This window comes from Urocitellus parryii, chromosome 4 (genome assembly GCF_045843805.1).
Source record: "Urocitellus parryii isolate mUroPar1 chromosome 4, mUroPar1.hap1, whole genome shotgun sequence".
NCBI lineage: Eukaryota > Metazoa > Chordata > Mammalia > Rodentia > Sciuridae > Urocitellus > Urocitellus parryii.
The window spans coordinates 111,543,729-111,560,090 of NC_135534.1; positions in this window are offsets into that span (position 1 = coordinate 111,543,729).

Sequence of the window (16,362 nt, forward strand, 5' to 3'; positions counted from 1 at the left end):
AAGCTGCTATGAGGTTTAAATGATTTCTTCTATATAAAGTATTAGAATACTTCCTGTTATAGTTTGGATGTACGGTGTCCCCCGAAAGCTCCCATGTGAAACAATGCAAGAAGGTTTGGAGGAGAAAGGATTGGGTTATAGCCTAAGCCTAATCAGAGAGTTAATCCCTGATGGGATTAACTAAATTGGTAGGGTGTGGTTGGAGGAGGTGGGCATTGAGGTGTGGCTTCTGTGTATATATTTGTATCTGGCAAGTGGAGTCTCTCTGCCTTCCGATCACTGTGATGTGAGCTGCTTCACTTTGCCATCCTCTCCCACCATGATATTCAGCCTCACCTTCAGCCCTGAGGAATGGAGCCTGACTTCTATGAACTAAGACTTCTGAAGTCTTGAGCCTTCAAATAAACTTTTCCTGTTCTGGTTAGGTCCTTTAGTCACAGGAGTGAAAAAGATGACTAAAACACCACTTGAAAAATAGCCTCTGATATGTTCTGCCCTCCTCAGTCATGAACCTCACTCATATTGACTGTATCTTAGGTAGCAGGCACCTGTCCCCTACCTGCCTTGTTATACCAATACCAAGACCCTCAAATAACTCTCAGACCCACATTGCCATTCCAATTAAGCCTTTATTGCTGGCCAGCAGCAGACACTCTGCTCTCTAAAGAACGAAATAGAGTGGTGCGCCCACCTTCAGTTGACCTCAAAAAGCCACAAAAGGGACATTTGGGGGCTTAGCCAATGAAAGCAAACAAGTTCAGAAGCTGAATTGGGCAGTTAATGAGACAATGCAATGGGTACATTGGTATTTCCCACAGGACTCTCCAGGTTGGCAAGCAGCAAGCAAGCAGAAGAGAAGTGGGTCAAAATGACCTTAGTTGAGTACTAGTTAGAGAATGGTTACTAATGTCTACACAATTAATCTCTCACAATTAATCTTGGGTACATTGCCCAAGAAAAATGGAAAGCAAAGAGAACAGTTTATATTGTATAAGTATTGCTATTTTGTGTTGCCAAGTATGTTATGCTAGGTAACTGTGAATGGGTACAGAGGTGGAGCTCTCCCACGGGAGAAATATTTCTTACATGATATGGAGTCTCAGGGTAAAATGGAGTCTGTTTGGTCATTGCCCATATAGCCTGGCCCATAACACCTTTCCAGACATATCTTAGTATTGAAGATTTCAAAATCATTTGTCCATAATGCATTCACATGGTTAAAAAGTCAAAAATTTTAAAAAAGATATGAAGGTGAAAGTTTCCCTTCTACCCTTGTCCCTTATCATCTCTTTCCCCCCTGGAGACAACAAATGTGATCAATTACAATCAGTACATTTTACTCATTTGTAATAAAATCATTGTGCATTATCCTACCAAATTTATTCAAATAGTAACATATATGCACTGTTTGTCAATTACTTTTTCCAAATTTATTTATTTATAATTGATATCTAAAATTGCATGTATTTATTATGTACAACATAATGTTTTGAAGTGTATATACATTATGAACTCCTTTAACCTGGCTAATTAACAGATTCATTACCTCAAATGCTGTCATTTTGTGCTAAGAAAAATTAACATCCATTCTTATTGAATTTTTCAAGAGTAGAATTAACTGCAGTTGCTTAACTATAGTTACCATGCTGTACCATAGATTACTTGGATTTATTTCTCCTAACTGTAACTATGTAGCCTTTAACCAAAATCTCTTCTACCTCTAACCCCCAACTCTGATATATACCATTTCTTGGGAAACACCTGGAGAATGAATAAGATTTAGGATCTGGGAAAGAATAAACGCAGAAGAGTAATGAAGAAGAGTACCACATGATATCTGTGCAACTAGTCTGTAGGCCAACCAGCACAGACTGAAACATAGTATAAAAAAGTTTTTATCACTCACCAATACATTTCAGAAATAGTTTAATATTCACACATGAAGATGTATTCATTGTTTAATACCTTCATAGCATGTTTTATACAAACATACATTTGATTAGTCCTTCTTTGATTAATTTCAAAGTTAATCCCAGTCCTTTGCTATTATCAAAGAAAGTTGTAATGAATAACTCAGTACATAAATCTTCAGGAATATGTATAAATTCTTAGTGTGCAATTATGAAGTCTAAGGGTATATATATTTCTAAACTTGGTAAGCATTGTTAAACTTCTCTACTAGTACCTATTTCTTTGACCCACATGAATTTGTCTCTATACTTTTATGAGCCTGGTGATGTGCCTCTGAATATTACATTTTTACTTTGCCAACCAGCTTAGTATTTGATTCCATCAATATGCAATGCATCTGCCAGAAATTTTTTTAAATATCTAAAAATATGTGGAAACAAATTGAATATATGAAATAAGTTAGAGGAATATTATTTGAATCCTTGACATCAATTTAATCATATGCAATGAAAAATAGCAAGCACACTGCTTCCAAATGTCATATTTGGTATTATGTAAATAACCAGAGTTAAAAATCTTTTTTCTCCTTATGCATGTGAAACACAATTATATGGGTATGTATTTTGGGGGGAATAATTCTCCATTCGATGTCATGCTGGTGGGATGCAGTGTCCAACTTCCAGCCATGGAAACCACATGGGAAAGAAGACCCATATTCCCTAGCAGCCAGGAAACAGGCTCTCTTACTCCATTTTGTGTTGTTATAACAATTAATTGAAGCTAACAACTTCATAATAAAAAGTTTATGGTTTTGGAGGCTGAAAGTCTTGAGATTTACTGGCCCTCTCTTTTTTGCCTCTGGTGAGGGTCTCCTTGGCTGCATCACAGCACTATGAGAAAGCTGACAAGGAAGTAGTTGCATGCAAAAAAGCTAAGCCTGTGCAGAACCCTTGCTTTATAACAATCTGCCCTCATGAAATACTCACTCCAAAACAGGAGCCCTAATCCCTACCAAAGATGGTGCCCAACATGAGCTAATTACCTTCCACTATGCCCCACCTCTTAAGGTTCCACCACTTCCCACCATTGCCACACTGGGGACCAAGCTTCCAACACACAAACCTTTGGGGGGGACACACTCATATCATTGTACAAGTACTTTGACTCAAGTTCAATCCGTTGCATGCTCCTACCTGAGAATTATATCTGCAACAAAGCAAACATATGGAACCACTGGAAACCATTTGCATGGCAGCAGTGGAATCCAGGGGTGGTGTCAGCTATATGGAGAAGAGGTGCGGCATTGTGGCTGAAATATCTACTGATCTTGATCTGTGAAGTTGCCTTCATCCTGTTAATTCTCCTTAAAAAAGTTAACCCCACACAAAGTCTGTGCATCCCAGTGTTCTTTCTGCCAAACTTAGAGTCACTTCCTGTCATGTCAATGTAAACTTTAACATAATACTTTTCTTCATTATAAGCTATAAAAAATGTTATCTTCTGCTGGTAACATAAATAAATGTTGCAAATAAAATTGTAGGGTGCAGGAAAATGGATGGAACTACAGACCATCATGTTGAGCAAATTAAACCAGACTCAAAAAGTCAGGGGTCATGTGTTCTCTCTCATATGTGGCTAGAGAGACAAACATTTTTAAGAGGGGCCTCATGTAGGTAGAAAGGAAACTAGTAGAATTGAGAAAAGGGATCAGGGAGAGGAAGGAGGGTAGATACCGGGGAATGAAACTGATCAAATTATGTTATGTACATGCATGAGTGTATCATAATGAACACTGCTATTATCTATAATTATAGTGTACCAATTTTTAAAATTATAGGCTGCTTAACTCACAATTCATAATTGAAGGTAATAGTTCTTATAAACTTCTCTATACCCTATTTTACAAAGGGAAAACTCCAGTTTCCTCTGACGGTAAGAATGTTATTATTAGCATCCCCAATAATGAGTCCTCTTTCATCTAACACCACCTCATCTGCTGCAACATTGGATTTTCACCTCTAAAAACTATGAAATATAGGTTTAATACAAGCTTTTCATACATTAAAAGTCAAAGGTAATATCAAATCAAAATGACCTTGTTTACCTGGATTGTCTAATTTGGGCTACATTCAAATCACACTCTCAAAATGTTTAGTAACAATAACATGACACTTTGGTGCCCAACTAAATTCAACATCATGTTAATTTTATTAACTGTGGACTTTGTATTCCATGATATTTGTTCATGGAGAAAATTAATAAACAAGACAATGTATGTCATATAATGTTCACAAATTCTCAGCTCAACACTTGCCTCTCCTGTGGGTTTCCAAGATTGGGAATCTGCTACTACATATCACCAACACCCCTGACATCTTGATATGATGATAAGTAATTTAAATATGGCTTTTGTCCTAGAAGAGCTTCAAATCTGGTAGAATCCACACAGCAATTTTATACTCACTGGAAGGATAAGTACATTGATACCTAAGCACATAAGATTGGTTTAAGAGGTTGGGAACATCAAAAAAGAAAATGATGTTTAAACAGAAAGCAGAAAAAGGAAGCAAGTTAACTGAACAAAAGGAGAGATGTGTGCTGTCACATGAGGAGTGTGGAAGCAAGGCAGAGTGTATTCTAGAAGGAATGGCATGAGAAAAGGGTTAAAGGTAATAGAGCACGATGCATTCTCAAAAGAGCACAAGTACATAGAAGAATATTATACAGAAATCACAAATCAAAATGGAAAAATACTAATATCAGTTAGTACTGGGTGATGTCTAAGGTGTAGCCTAGTATTCAGGGTGAGAATCTAACCAGTCTGAGTCAGCATTGGATAGTAATCAGTTTCCAAAGTATCAACAGAAGGAAGTAGGGGAAATAGCAGCAAGTCAAAGAGAATGCATGTTCCCAGAGATTTAGCATTTGCCCATTAATATCCAGTTTAGAAATGCAAGCTAATGTCCCCGAGCAGTGGGCATGAGATCCGTATTTCCCATTGTTAAATTACATTAAATTTAGACCTGAGGAGTCCCCTGAACTTCAATCCTTTAGAAATGAACCCCAACCTAACTTAAAACAAATAGCTGAATCTTAGTTGACAAAAGCATCGGAACTCCAGTCAACCTCAGGCAGCCAGTGATTCAAAAACAACAAAGCACCCAGCTGTAAGCAGTTAAGCTGTCTCTGGACATCACTTCTCTTTTCTGTTCATAAATGTTGTCTGATCATGTTGCAGTCCCAGAGTTCTTTGAACCTGCTTTGGTTCTGAATGCTGTCTGATTCTAGGATAAAAGCCAAGTAAAGTCTTTAAACTAAGTTCATTGCGATTTTGTCTTTTGACACCATCTTGGTTATTTTCAGCTCAGAGATGAATATGGATGAGCCAGCCAAACACAAACGTTAGAACTTGAAACTGTGTATAACTGGGGAAGAATATAGACTCCTTCTTTTCCCAAGTAAACAGCCTGAGAAATTTTTGCTGTTATTTAGAAACAGAACACTAAGTGAATTCACTGCTCTTCTGTTTCTTGGACTGATGTTTTTCCTAAATTGCCTGAGGAAATAGTGGTAATATTCATTGAATCACTCATTCAGTCATTCAACACATCATAGCTGATGCTAAATCTGGGGTGTAATACCAAACAAAGCAGAGTTCCCTGCATTCATAGAACTCACACTACAGTAAGAAGTTGTAATTATGGTTTGGTAGAGAAGCATCCTATGACACATGTTAGGGTCCCTAAACAAGTCAAGATGGCGCCTGGCACTTTGCCAGAGGGAGTGGTTTGTGAAGTAACGCCAGTGAGCCATTAAGATGATAGATTCCTTAATGACTGACTGCTGTATCTAGATTATGTCAATTAACTTAAGCTGTGTGTAATCATTAAGATGATGATTCCTTATTAGTTGACTGCTGTACCTAGCTTATGTTAATTAAGATAAGCTGTGTGTATTCAGTTATGCATATATACCCCTCCTGCCCTACAATAAACGGCTCCCACTGCATCAATCTTCACAAGTTGCTCATCATCCCCTGGTTAGTTTGCTGCAGCCAGACTGCGACAGACACACATCACCTAACATATAAACTTAATATCTACTACATTATCATATGTATTATGCATTTTAACTTGGTATGAAGAACTTTTTACTCTATGATTCACTTGGACTTTTATTGTTATTGTTGTCATTTAGGTTCCATTCACAATTTTATCATAAAACTCACTAAAGATCATATTTACCAGAGCTAGTAAAACCATTTAACATGTGTCTACACAAAGCCCAGATGAGATTAATAATGTCTGATGAAGTGGTGATGTGATGGGCTTCATGAATTGAAGACAAGATGGTCTATTTTGCTTCCACCTTTATTTGTTGTAACTGATACTCCATAAGAATTGGGAAGATGTCGGGCGTGGTGGCATATGCTTGTAATTCCAGTGACTAGGGAGGCTGAGGCACAATTAAAAGCCAGCCTTGGAAAATTAGGGAGACCCTGTCTTTATATAAAATGAAAAGGGCTGAGGTTGTAGCTCAGTGGTAGAACTCCAGAGGGTTCAATCCCCAGTACAGCAAAAGAATAAAAATAAGTGGGAAGATGCATGCATAATTCAGTGCTATATCCTCAGGTCCAAATGCAGGGCCCAGTATAACTCTGATGCTCATTTGAATACTTTTTAGACAACTGAACAGAAAAGATGGGGGATAAAAGTGATCAGTATCCAGAAAGCAGCCAATGGATGTGGGAGGTGGGAAATGAGGGGCCTGGAGGTGGAATGCTATGTCACGAACTTGTTGCAGAGCCTTGGAGAATGTGACTGTATTCCCACAGAATGTCCTCTGGGCTCTGGAGAGAGGGGGTAGTAGACCAAGCTGACAGAAACTCAGGGTAAGGAGCATGGCTGTCCCTTCCATAGCAATATATATCCTATGATTTAGGGGAGGGAGGTAGGGTTAGTGTGTGCCAGGGAGCCTAGCCCTGTTGCCTGTCAGATGACTGTTTCCTGAACACAGCCACACCCTGCAGAAGGCTCAGAAATCCTTACGGGCATTTTAAAGGAGTTGAAATCCTGCAACAGTTAGTGAAAATGCAACCAGATGGACATTATCTATTTTAATGAATTAGTGTGTGGCTTTAAAAAACATTAGAGATCTTCTAGAACAACCACCTGTTCCATGGTCAAATACTTTTTAAGACATTCTGACAGCCATTCGGCTATTGTCTAGACAATTTTAGCCACGGTTTCTTCAAGGAAGAGGCATCTCAAGCTCCACAGATTATAGAATCACAGATCTGACAAAGATACTTTTCCCTAAAAGAATGCATGACAGTCTTCCTTCTGTCAAAAACTTGACTTTGGAAGCAGAGAAATATTCTTATAACAGTGTTGTTAGAAGACCAGTTTGTAGAGCATTTTGAAAACATCTGTATTTGTTTTACAAAAAGTTGTATAAACTGTAAATGCATGCTGATAAAATTTTTAATGTAGATAGATGATAGATAAATAGATGTTAGAAAGAAAAAGAAAGAGGAAGGAAGGAAGGAAGGAAAGAAGGAAGGAAGGAAGGAAGGAAGGAAGGAAGGAAGGAAGGAAGGAAGGAAGGAAGGAAGGAAGGAAGGAAGGAAAGAAAGAAACCTGGGCAGTTCAAAAGTGGAGACAAATGACAAAAGAAACTTTTAACACTATGCTAGGCAGTTCACTGAAGTAGCCACCAGGTTGCGCTGATGATTCAGTAACATTATTTTTTTAAAAAAAGAGAAAATTTTGCTCAAGATTCATATTTGCATCTTTCTCAGACCCCTGAAATATATAACCATGAATTTTACATAATTCCTTATATAAAAATTTCAGCTCCTTATTAAAAAACATAAACTTTTTTTAAAAGGTGTTCTTTACAGCAAAATTTAAACAGTTTGAATATGTTCAATTTGGAAAACTTATTGGGCACTTTCTATATCACGTAATAAAAAAGAAGGAACAGATAAAACATGATGATTCCAATAAAAGTAATATACCAAATGTAAGTAAGCCCAAAATAAAAAGTCACTAAAATGATAGCTCCATTTATTGTTTGTTTGTTTGTTTGTTTACTGCTCTATCTCAACATCTGGAACAAACCAAGAAACCAATAAATATTTGCTGAATGAATGATTTGAAACAATCATATTTGTTAATAGATGTTTATAATTTTATGGGTCTCTGTTCTTTAATTATAGTTATCCACACATTTATTGCACAAATTAATGGGGTTTGCTGACATATTTTCATGCCTGTACACATCCTGCATTGATTATGTTCATTCTCCTTTCCTCTACCCTTGACTGCCTTCCCTTCCAGCATCTTTCCCAGTTCCTACAAGTCCCTTTTAATTTCTTTCTCCTCCCCCTCCCATCACCCTTCGCCATCTCTACTGACTGCTATTCCCTTCCTGCCTTCTGAAAAGTTGAAAAATCATTTCTCTTTTATGCTTTTATTCCTGCATTATAATAATGCATAATATTGGGATTCACTGTGACTTAAGTATTCATAATATAATTTGTTCTAATTACTTCACCAGGACTTCCCCTTTCCCTCCCTTCCTCCCCAATCACCTTTCTCTACTCTATTGGTTTTTCTCCTATTCATTTTTTAATTGATGTATTATAATTATACATAAAAGTAAAATTCGTGGTGACAGACATACATGCACATAGCATAATTTGGTCAGTTTTGTTCTGCAGCTCCTCCCCTCCCCTCCCCTCCCCTTCTCCCGCTACCTCCATTCCCTTCCTTTACTCTTGCTGGTCACCCTTCTATTTTCATGAGATCCCTTTTTTGAAATTCCATTTTTCTCTCTAGCTTCTACATGTTAGAGAAAACATGTGACCCTTAACTTTGAATCTGGCTTATTTTACTTAGATGATATTCTCTAGTTCCATTCATTTACCAGCAAATGACAAAATTTCATTCTTCCTTATGACAAAAACTCCATTGTGGGTATGTATAACCACATTATCTTTATCCATTCACCTCTTGACAAACACCTGGTTGATTCCATACCTTATCTATTGTAAAAATGTGCTCTTATAAACATTGGAATATATGTATCACAGTAATATATGCTGATTTCCATTCTCTTGGAAAAATTCCAAGGAGTGGATTAGCTGGCTCATATGGAGTTCCTAGTCTTTTAAGGAACCTCCCTACTAATTTGTAGTCACACTGACAAAGTAAAAAGTATTCTTGTATCATCATACCCTCAATAGTATTTATAATTATTTATAGTCTTGATGATTATTGGGATAAAATAGTATAGTTTGGGTTTGCATTACCCTGATTGCTAAAGATGTTGAACGTTTTTCATATATTTTGATCACTGCATTTTTTTTTAGTAGAATGTCAATTTAGTCCATTGCCCATTTATTGATTAACACATTCCCCAACCTTGTGAGGCCTATTGTTGAAAACAAACTATCATTCACTATTTCTTTGTAACCAACTTTTGCAGCTGTGGGTACAAATTCCTTAAAGCTATATGCATGTGTCCACTTTAACATTGAAATCAGTACCTATTTTAGGTTACAGAAAGGTATTCAGAACACTGTTTTTGTGACTGCCCTCCCAATATTTTCTCTGGATTGTTACTCTCTGCTTTCCTAGTCTCTGTTTCATATTCCTATTTCTTTTCTTTCCTTCCTGTAATAAGATGTGTGTTAGTGCAAAATAAAGCATTAAACAACAAAAAATTAAAGACACAGCAGCTGAAGCCAGAGATAGATGGGCTTTAAGTGGGATCTGCCACATTCTGGTGACCTTCAGCAGATCCTTCAACTCTGAATCTCGGTTTACTCCTCTGTAGAGGATAAGAGCCAGCAGAGCCATGTTATTTCTGACTTCTAAGAAGCAAATGACAAGTGGGAGTTGCATATAAAAGTATTCAATCTATTCCACACAATTTCAGGAATAAAATGTCTTCTTCCCTTCATTCACACTAGAAAACTATACTTGCTGCCAAAAATCAAAGCAACTTCACCCTACGGATAGCCCTTTGGTCTTTAACTAATAACAGTATGTTTAATATGCTGTGGGTTTTGTTCTAACAATTATGGAGCCCAAAATATTTGTCCAACTCTTGGAAACAGCTAGAATATAAAAGAAGCTTCAAATACACACAAACAAGACAGTTATAATAATGTTACCTGCCACGTAATATAGTACAATTATATTAGTAACATAACATTGAAGAATTCTATGAATTTTGTACAAGGATTGAGGTTAGTCTTATAAAAATCAGATTCTTAGAAATAAAAGCAGAAAAGAGCCAACAGTGTTTTTACTTTTAGAGAAAAAGAGAAACTTTGATTATTTCTATCAAGTCCTATTTAATAAAATCAATTTAATCAAAAATAGATAATAATAGTGAACATCTTTTTAGTATCTGTGGAGATGATAACATGACATTTTCCTCAGCTCTACTAGTAAATAAGTTATATTGGTAGATTTGACTTATCAATGTTGAACCATCTACAGAATAAGTCCCAATTAGATATAATATGTTACTTTTTTGTTTTTCAATGTTTGCTAATATGTTATTTAGAATTTTATATTGATATTCATAAGTGAGATTTGTCTGTACTTTTCTTTCTGTATACATTCTTTTCAGACTTTGGATCAATGTTATGCTCATTTTGTAAAAATTAACTTTAGAGAAGATGGGGATTTTTTGTTTCATTGGTTTTCTACACTTTGAATCTGTTTAAATAATATTGTAATTATCTGTTCTGTAGTCAAATTCCTCTGCGATGCCATCTGTGACAAGTAATTTCTATAAGTTGACTTTTTACAACTTTCTTTTATGGAATCTAAACTCTTTAAATTTTCTATCTGTTTCAGAAGTAACTGTACTGTTATGTTTTCCTAGAAAATGGGCCATTCTATCCATGTTGTTTTTTTTTTAGTATACTGTGTATACAACCAGAGATATGAAAAATTGGGCTCTATATATGTAATAAGAATTATAATGCATTCCATTGTTATATATAAATAAAAATAAATTTTAAAAAAATATCCATGTTTTTTAATACCTTTGACTCATGCTAAAATTTTTAAAAGTAGTTTGGTTTTTTAATTTTCTCCATTTCTATAATTAGAAAAATAAGAAAAAAGGGTCTACCTTTCTTCTTATTTTTTCATCCTCCTTTGTCTCTGAGTTAAGATACTAATGGTTAATACATTTCATTAATTTTTTTCAAAGAACAAGTGTTAACTTATTTATTTATTTTTTTAGTATTTTTTTGCCATACGATTTATTTTTATTTTTTTGTCATACATGACAGCAGAATGTATTTTGACATATAATACATACATGAAATGTACATACATCAATCATATTGTCTGTTCTATTCTGCTGCCCTTCCTATCCCCCCTACACCTCCCCTCCCCTCCCATCCTTTCTCTCTATCCAATCTAATGTGACAAACTTTTTTTTTCTTTTTCTCATCACAACAGCATACATGTATTCTGTATAACGATGAGGTTCTCCTTCCATCTTCCGTGCAACTCCCTTTCTCCCTCTTTTTCCCTCCCACCTCTCTTCCCTATTTAGTGGTAATCTTCTTCTCATGCTCTTCCTTCCTATCCCATTTTGAGTCACCCCCTTATATCAGAGAAGACATGTGGCATTTGTTTTTTAGGGATTGGCTAACTTCACTTAGCATAATCTGCTCTAATGCCATCCATTTCCCTGCAAATGCCATGATCTTGTGTAGTTATTTATTAATACTATTTTTTTCTATTTTCTAATTCAATATTTTCTGCTTTTAACTTTGCTATGCTACCCTGTTTGTCTTTAATTTTACTATGAGTCTTCCTAACCTGTTTAGTTAAGGGTTAAACTCACTTGTCATTATTCTTTTTTACTAATACAATATTTAGTATTATTTTTCTGCTTTACCTACACTCATAATTCCATAAGTTGTAAAGAGTTGTATTTTTATATCCTTTTAAGCCATTCTTCAGTTTTACATTTCTTCTTTGATCTATAAGCGGTTGACATAGAATTTTAATGTCAAAGTAATAGTATATTGTTGTTTTTCTGATTATGTCATTTTTAGTTTTACTGAATGGAGATCAAAGAACATGGTTTTGTACTATTTCTAAAACATCAAGTGACTTAAATCTATTCAATTTATGTGACTGCTTCTTGAACTGTTGCTAAGATATATTTATAATATATAGGACACAGATCTACACACACACACACACACACACACACCTATGTATATGTGATTTTTATAGACAATAGACACCCTCTTATCTGCAGTTTCACTTTTCATGGTTTCACTTACCCATAGCCAACTATAGTCTGAAGATATTAAATGGAAAATTCCAGAAATAAACAATTCCAAGGTTAAATTGTGGGCAGTTTGGAGTAGTGTGATGAAATCTTATCATACCACCATGCTCCATCCCTACCTGAGACATAAATCATCCCTTTGTCTAACATATCCATCTTGTAGGTGCTCCCTGCCTTTAGTCCCTTAGTACTGCAGGGACTAAATTGTTGCACTACAGGACTGCTTATTGCAAATAACCCTTATTTTACTTAATAATGACTCCAAAATGCAAGAGTAGTGATGTTGGTGATTCTATCATAGTATATTGTTATGATGTTCTAATTTATTTAGTTGTTGGTGGTGGTCTTTTATTATGCCTGGTTGATAAATTAAATATTATCATAGGTATAGCATGAATAGGAATAAAGATAGCATCTAAGAATTAGCACTATCTGGGGTTCAAACTTCTACTGGTAGTCTGGAAACCTCCAAGAATATTCCTCATGTATAAAAGATTGTAAAATGAATGTAAACATTTATAATGGACAGTAAGAGATCAATTTTCCTTCTAATAGTGGGTTTCTATTTCCTTGTAGTTCCTGATATTTTACTACTTGGTGCATAGAAAGCAATAACCATTATACATCAATTGTGAATTGTACATGGTACCACTATAAAAGCTTTTCAAATTGATATTTTTGACCTAATTTCCATTTTGGTTGACACTCAGGCTGTTCATATGCTTGTTTGTTTACATTTGCCTGGTATGTCTTTGGTCACCATTTATTTTCTATCCTTCATAATTACTTGGTCTGAGATACATTTCTTATATGCAACATGAATTTTATTTCACTTCATGATCCAATTTAATTCTTTTATTTTTGATGGAAAGTTAAGATATTTACATTTATCAATATAACATATGTTTCCTTTAGTTCTATCATAATATTATATGTTATGGACTTTCATTTTACATTCACATTATTTTAAATAATTCAGTAAGTAGCTTGCTTTCTTCTTTGTATATGTGTAGTTCCAATATTTAAAAAGCTGTATTCGTGTTCTACTGTTTTCTAATGTTTTAAAACTTTATGTAATATCCTTAATGTATCTATTACCTCCTCATTACGATTAGTGATATAAACAATGTCTTTCCTCCCCTTATCTCCACTGCTCCCTCTTCTCCATTTTAACTAGAGGTAAAGTCTTCCTATATGTGCTTTGTACTGTTGAATATTCTTATTGTTTTACTAATTATTTGTGAACTTTTTTGGAGTAATGTGATGAAATCACTATCATCTTACCTACAAGAAGATAGCAAATGTTCTAGTTAGGCAAATTTCTAATTAGAATTCTCCATTTTCAAGAAGCAGTGCCAATGCCACCTCCACTTCTTTATCATTTAAGGCATGTAGTTGTACATATTATTGGACACAAAAGAAAAGTGTCCTAATAATCCCATTAAATGAAACCATAAACTCATCTGTAACTTAGTAAGAGTTTAATTGAGCCAATAAATGGACTAGCAAGTCTTGAAAGGTGAGCCAGTCTTCTTGCTTTCCTATAGAATTATTGATTCCCTGGTCTAATTTTTCTTGTCAGATTTCCCTATTTGCTCTCAATGAGCCCCTCTGTCCATGGTTCTTGTTGAATTGCATTTTGTTATTTTTTTTTATTGGTACTGAAAATTAAATCCAAAGGTACTTTAGTACTGAGCTCCAAACCCAGTCCTTTTTATTTTTTTTTATTTTATATTTGAGAAGGTTGTCAATAAGTTGCCAAAGGTCTCACTAAGTTGCTAAGGCTGCCCTTAAACTTGCAACCCTCTTGCCTCAGTCTCCCTAGTCACTGGCATTATAGGTATGTGCCACTATGCCCAACAAAACTTTGTGTTTTTTATTTTTTATTTATATATAACAGCAGAATGCATTACAATTCTTATTATACATATAGAGCACAATTTTTCATATCTCTGATTGTATACAAAGTATATTCACACCAATTTATGTCTTCATACATGCACTCATGTACTTTGAGTAATAATGTCCATTACATCCCACCATCATTTCTAACCCCATACCCCCTCCTTTTCCCTCCCACCCCTCTACCCTATCTAGAGTTCGTCTATTCCTCCCATACTACCCCTCTCTATTCCACTATGAATCAGCAGCCTTATAGCAGAGAAAACATTCAGCATTTGGTTTTGGGGGATTGGTTAACTTCACTTAGCATTATCTTCTCTAACTCCATCCATTTACCCACAAATGCCATGATTTTATTCTCTTTTACTGCTGAGTATTATTCTATTGTGTATATGTGCCACATTTTTTATCCATTCATCTATTGAAGGGCACAAAACTTTGTTCTTAATTCGGATTCTAGTAACCTACTATCAGAGCAAGGGAGGACAACCCAAATTATAGAAAATTGAAAGCTTCAGTCACCAGAATGCTAAAATCTCTGTGGGAGGTTTAGCAACATTAGTCACTCACTCCCCCTCCTCTGTGGGACCTGATTAGTGACAAAATAAATTCAAGGAGCCAAAAGAGGATAAAATGCCTTTGTTTGTTTATTAATAGCAATGATGAACATAGAAATAGGTCAGGATACACACCTTCCTCCCAGGACCTAGATCCCAACTTAGCCCAATAAGAGACAGGAGAAGTTGGAAATAAAACAGCACAGTCTTGACTTGCCCTTGCCAAGAGCACTCCTCTCTTCAGCCACCAACAGGACAGTGAGGAATACCTTGGACACATCTCCATCAATGACTAATTTGTTGGTCTTCATTCTTATCTGCCAAATTAATTGATCCTCCTCTCCTGAAGTAGACAAAATCAGAAACTAAAAATAGCAAGTGCCCACTTCTGAACTGCTTCCAGGCAAGTAGAATCCTATCCTTTGGGAGAGACTGCTAGTTATCTACACAATAGCCTTTTCCCCCTCTTCTTATCAACAAAGTCTTATTTTCAAAATGATAATGTTCTCAAGTTAAATGCTAAGTTTCCTAGTGTCCCTTGCAAATAGATGTGGCTAATAAGACGTCAATAGAAGTTATTCACTGACTAGGTAAAGCATCCTTTTCCTTGCCCTCTCTCCTATGTGTTCCTGCTCCTTAAAATGTGAACATAAACCATAAAAGGTCCAGCAGCCATCTGTAAACTATTGCATACCACTGAGAATGAAGTCACTACTAAGAAAGAAAAGAAAGAGTCCTTGATGGCTCAGCACTGTCATATCAGTTCTGGACTGCCCACCTCTAGATTATTTTTATGTTAAGAAACACTTAAACCCCCTTAGTCACAGCGGTCAGATTTTGTTATCAGCAGCTCAAACACTTAGTAAATGATGCATTTCACTTATGGACATGTGAGGGGAGAATGCTATCTATGTACCTGGGCTGAGGGTAAGCACTGAGTCAGTCCAGACCTCTTCCGGCTGCCCCTCAGCATATATATTTCCTTCCCAAGATTCACACAAAGCTCTCCTTGAACTCTCACTCCTAATATTTGATGTCTATTGTTTATCTTTTGTCCTCTCCCACCTGTTCATAATTTGGGAAAATAAGTAAATATCAAGAACAATTTATTCTACCTTACATTCTAAAACTGTGTCACCACCTAATCATGACATAATTCTACCTGGACATTAATGTTGATAATACTTTAAAGTTCCTAGTTTATAACTGAATTCAGGTTAAAACAATAGATTGGGGACAAGGGTATGGATTTGGAAGTCACCATCAAATATGTGGCTATTGAAGCCAATTGAGTTAAAGGGAAGTCACAGGAAGAACAAAAAGAGAAGTAGAATGAGGACTAAATACAGAGGAGTCCCAAGTTTAAGAAAGCTTCCCAAAAGAAAACACTGACCTTGCTGAAAAAAAAAAATGTCATGATGTCATGTCATGTCAACCATAGGATTATGGTTTTATGGTATAAGGATTAACCTGAGGACATCTAACCTGGGGTTTCAATTCATGTCTCCTGGTTACTGTTTCCAGTTTTTGATCACTGAGAATAATTTCTCAACACCAACCCAAAATATCATGCAAGAAGACCTATCATTGTTTTGTGAGAAAGATGAAGACCTTCTTAATTTATAAGACATTGTATTTTCTCTGGGAGCAATAG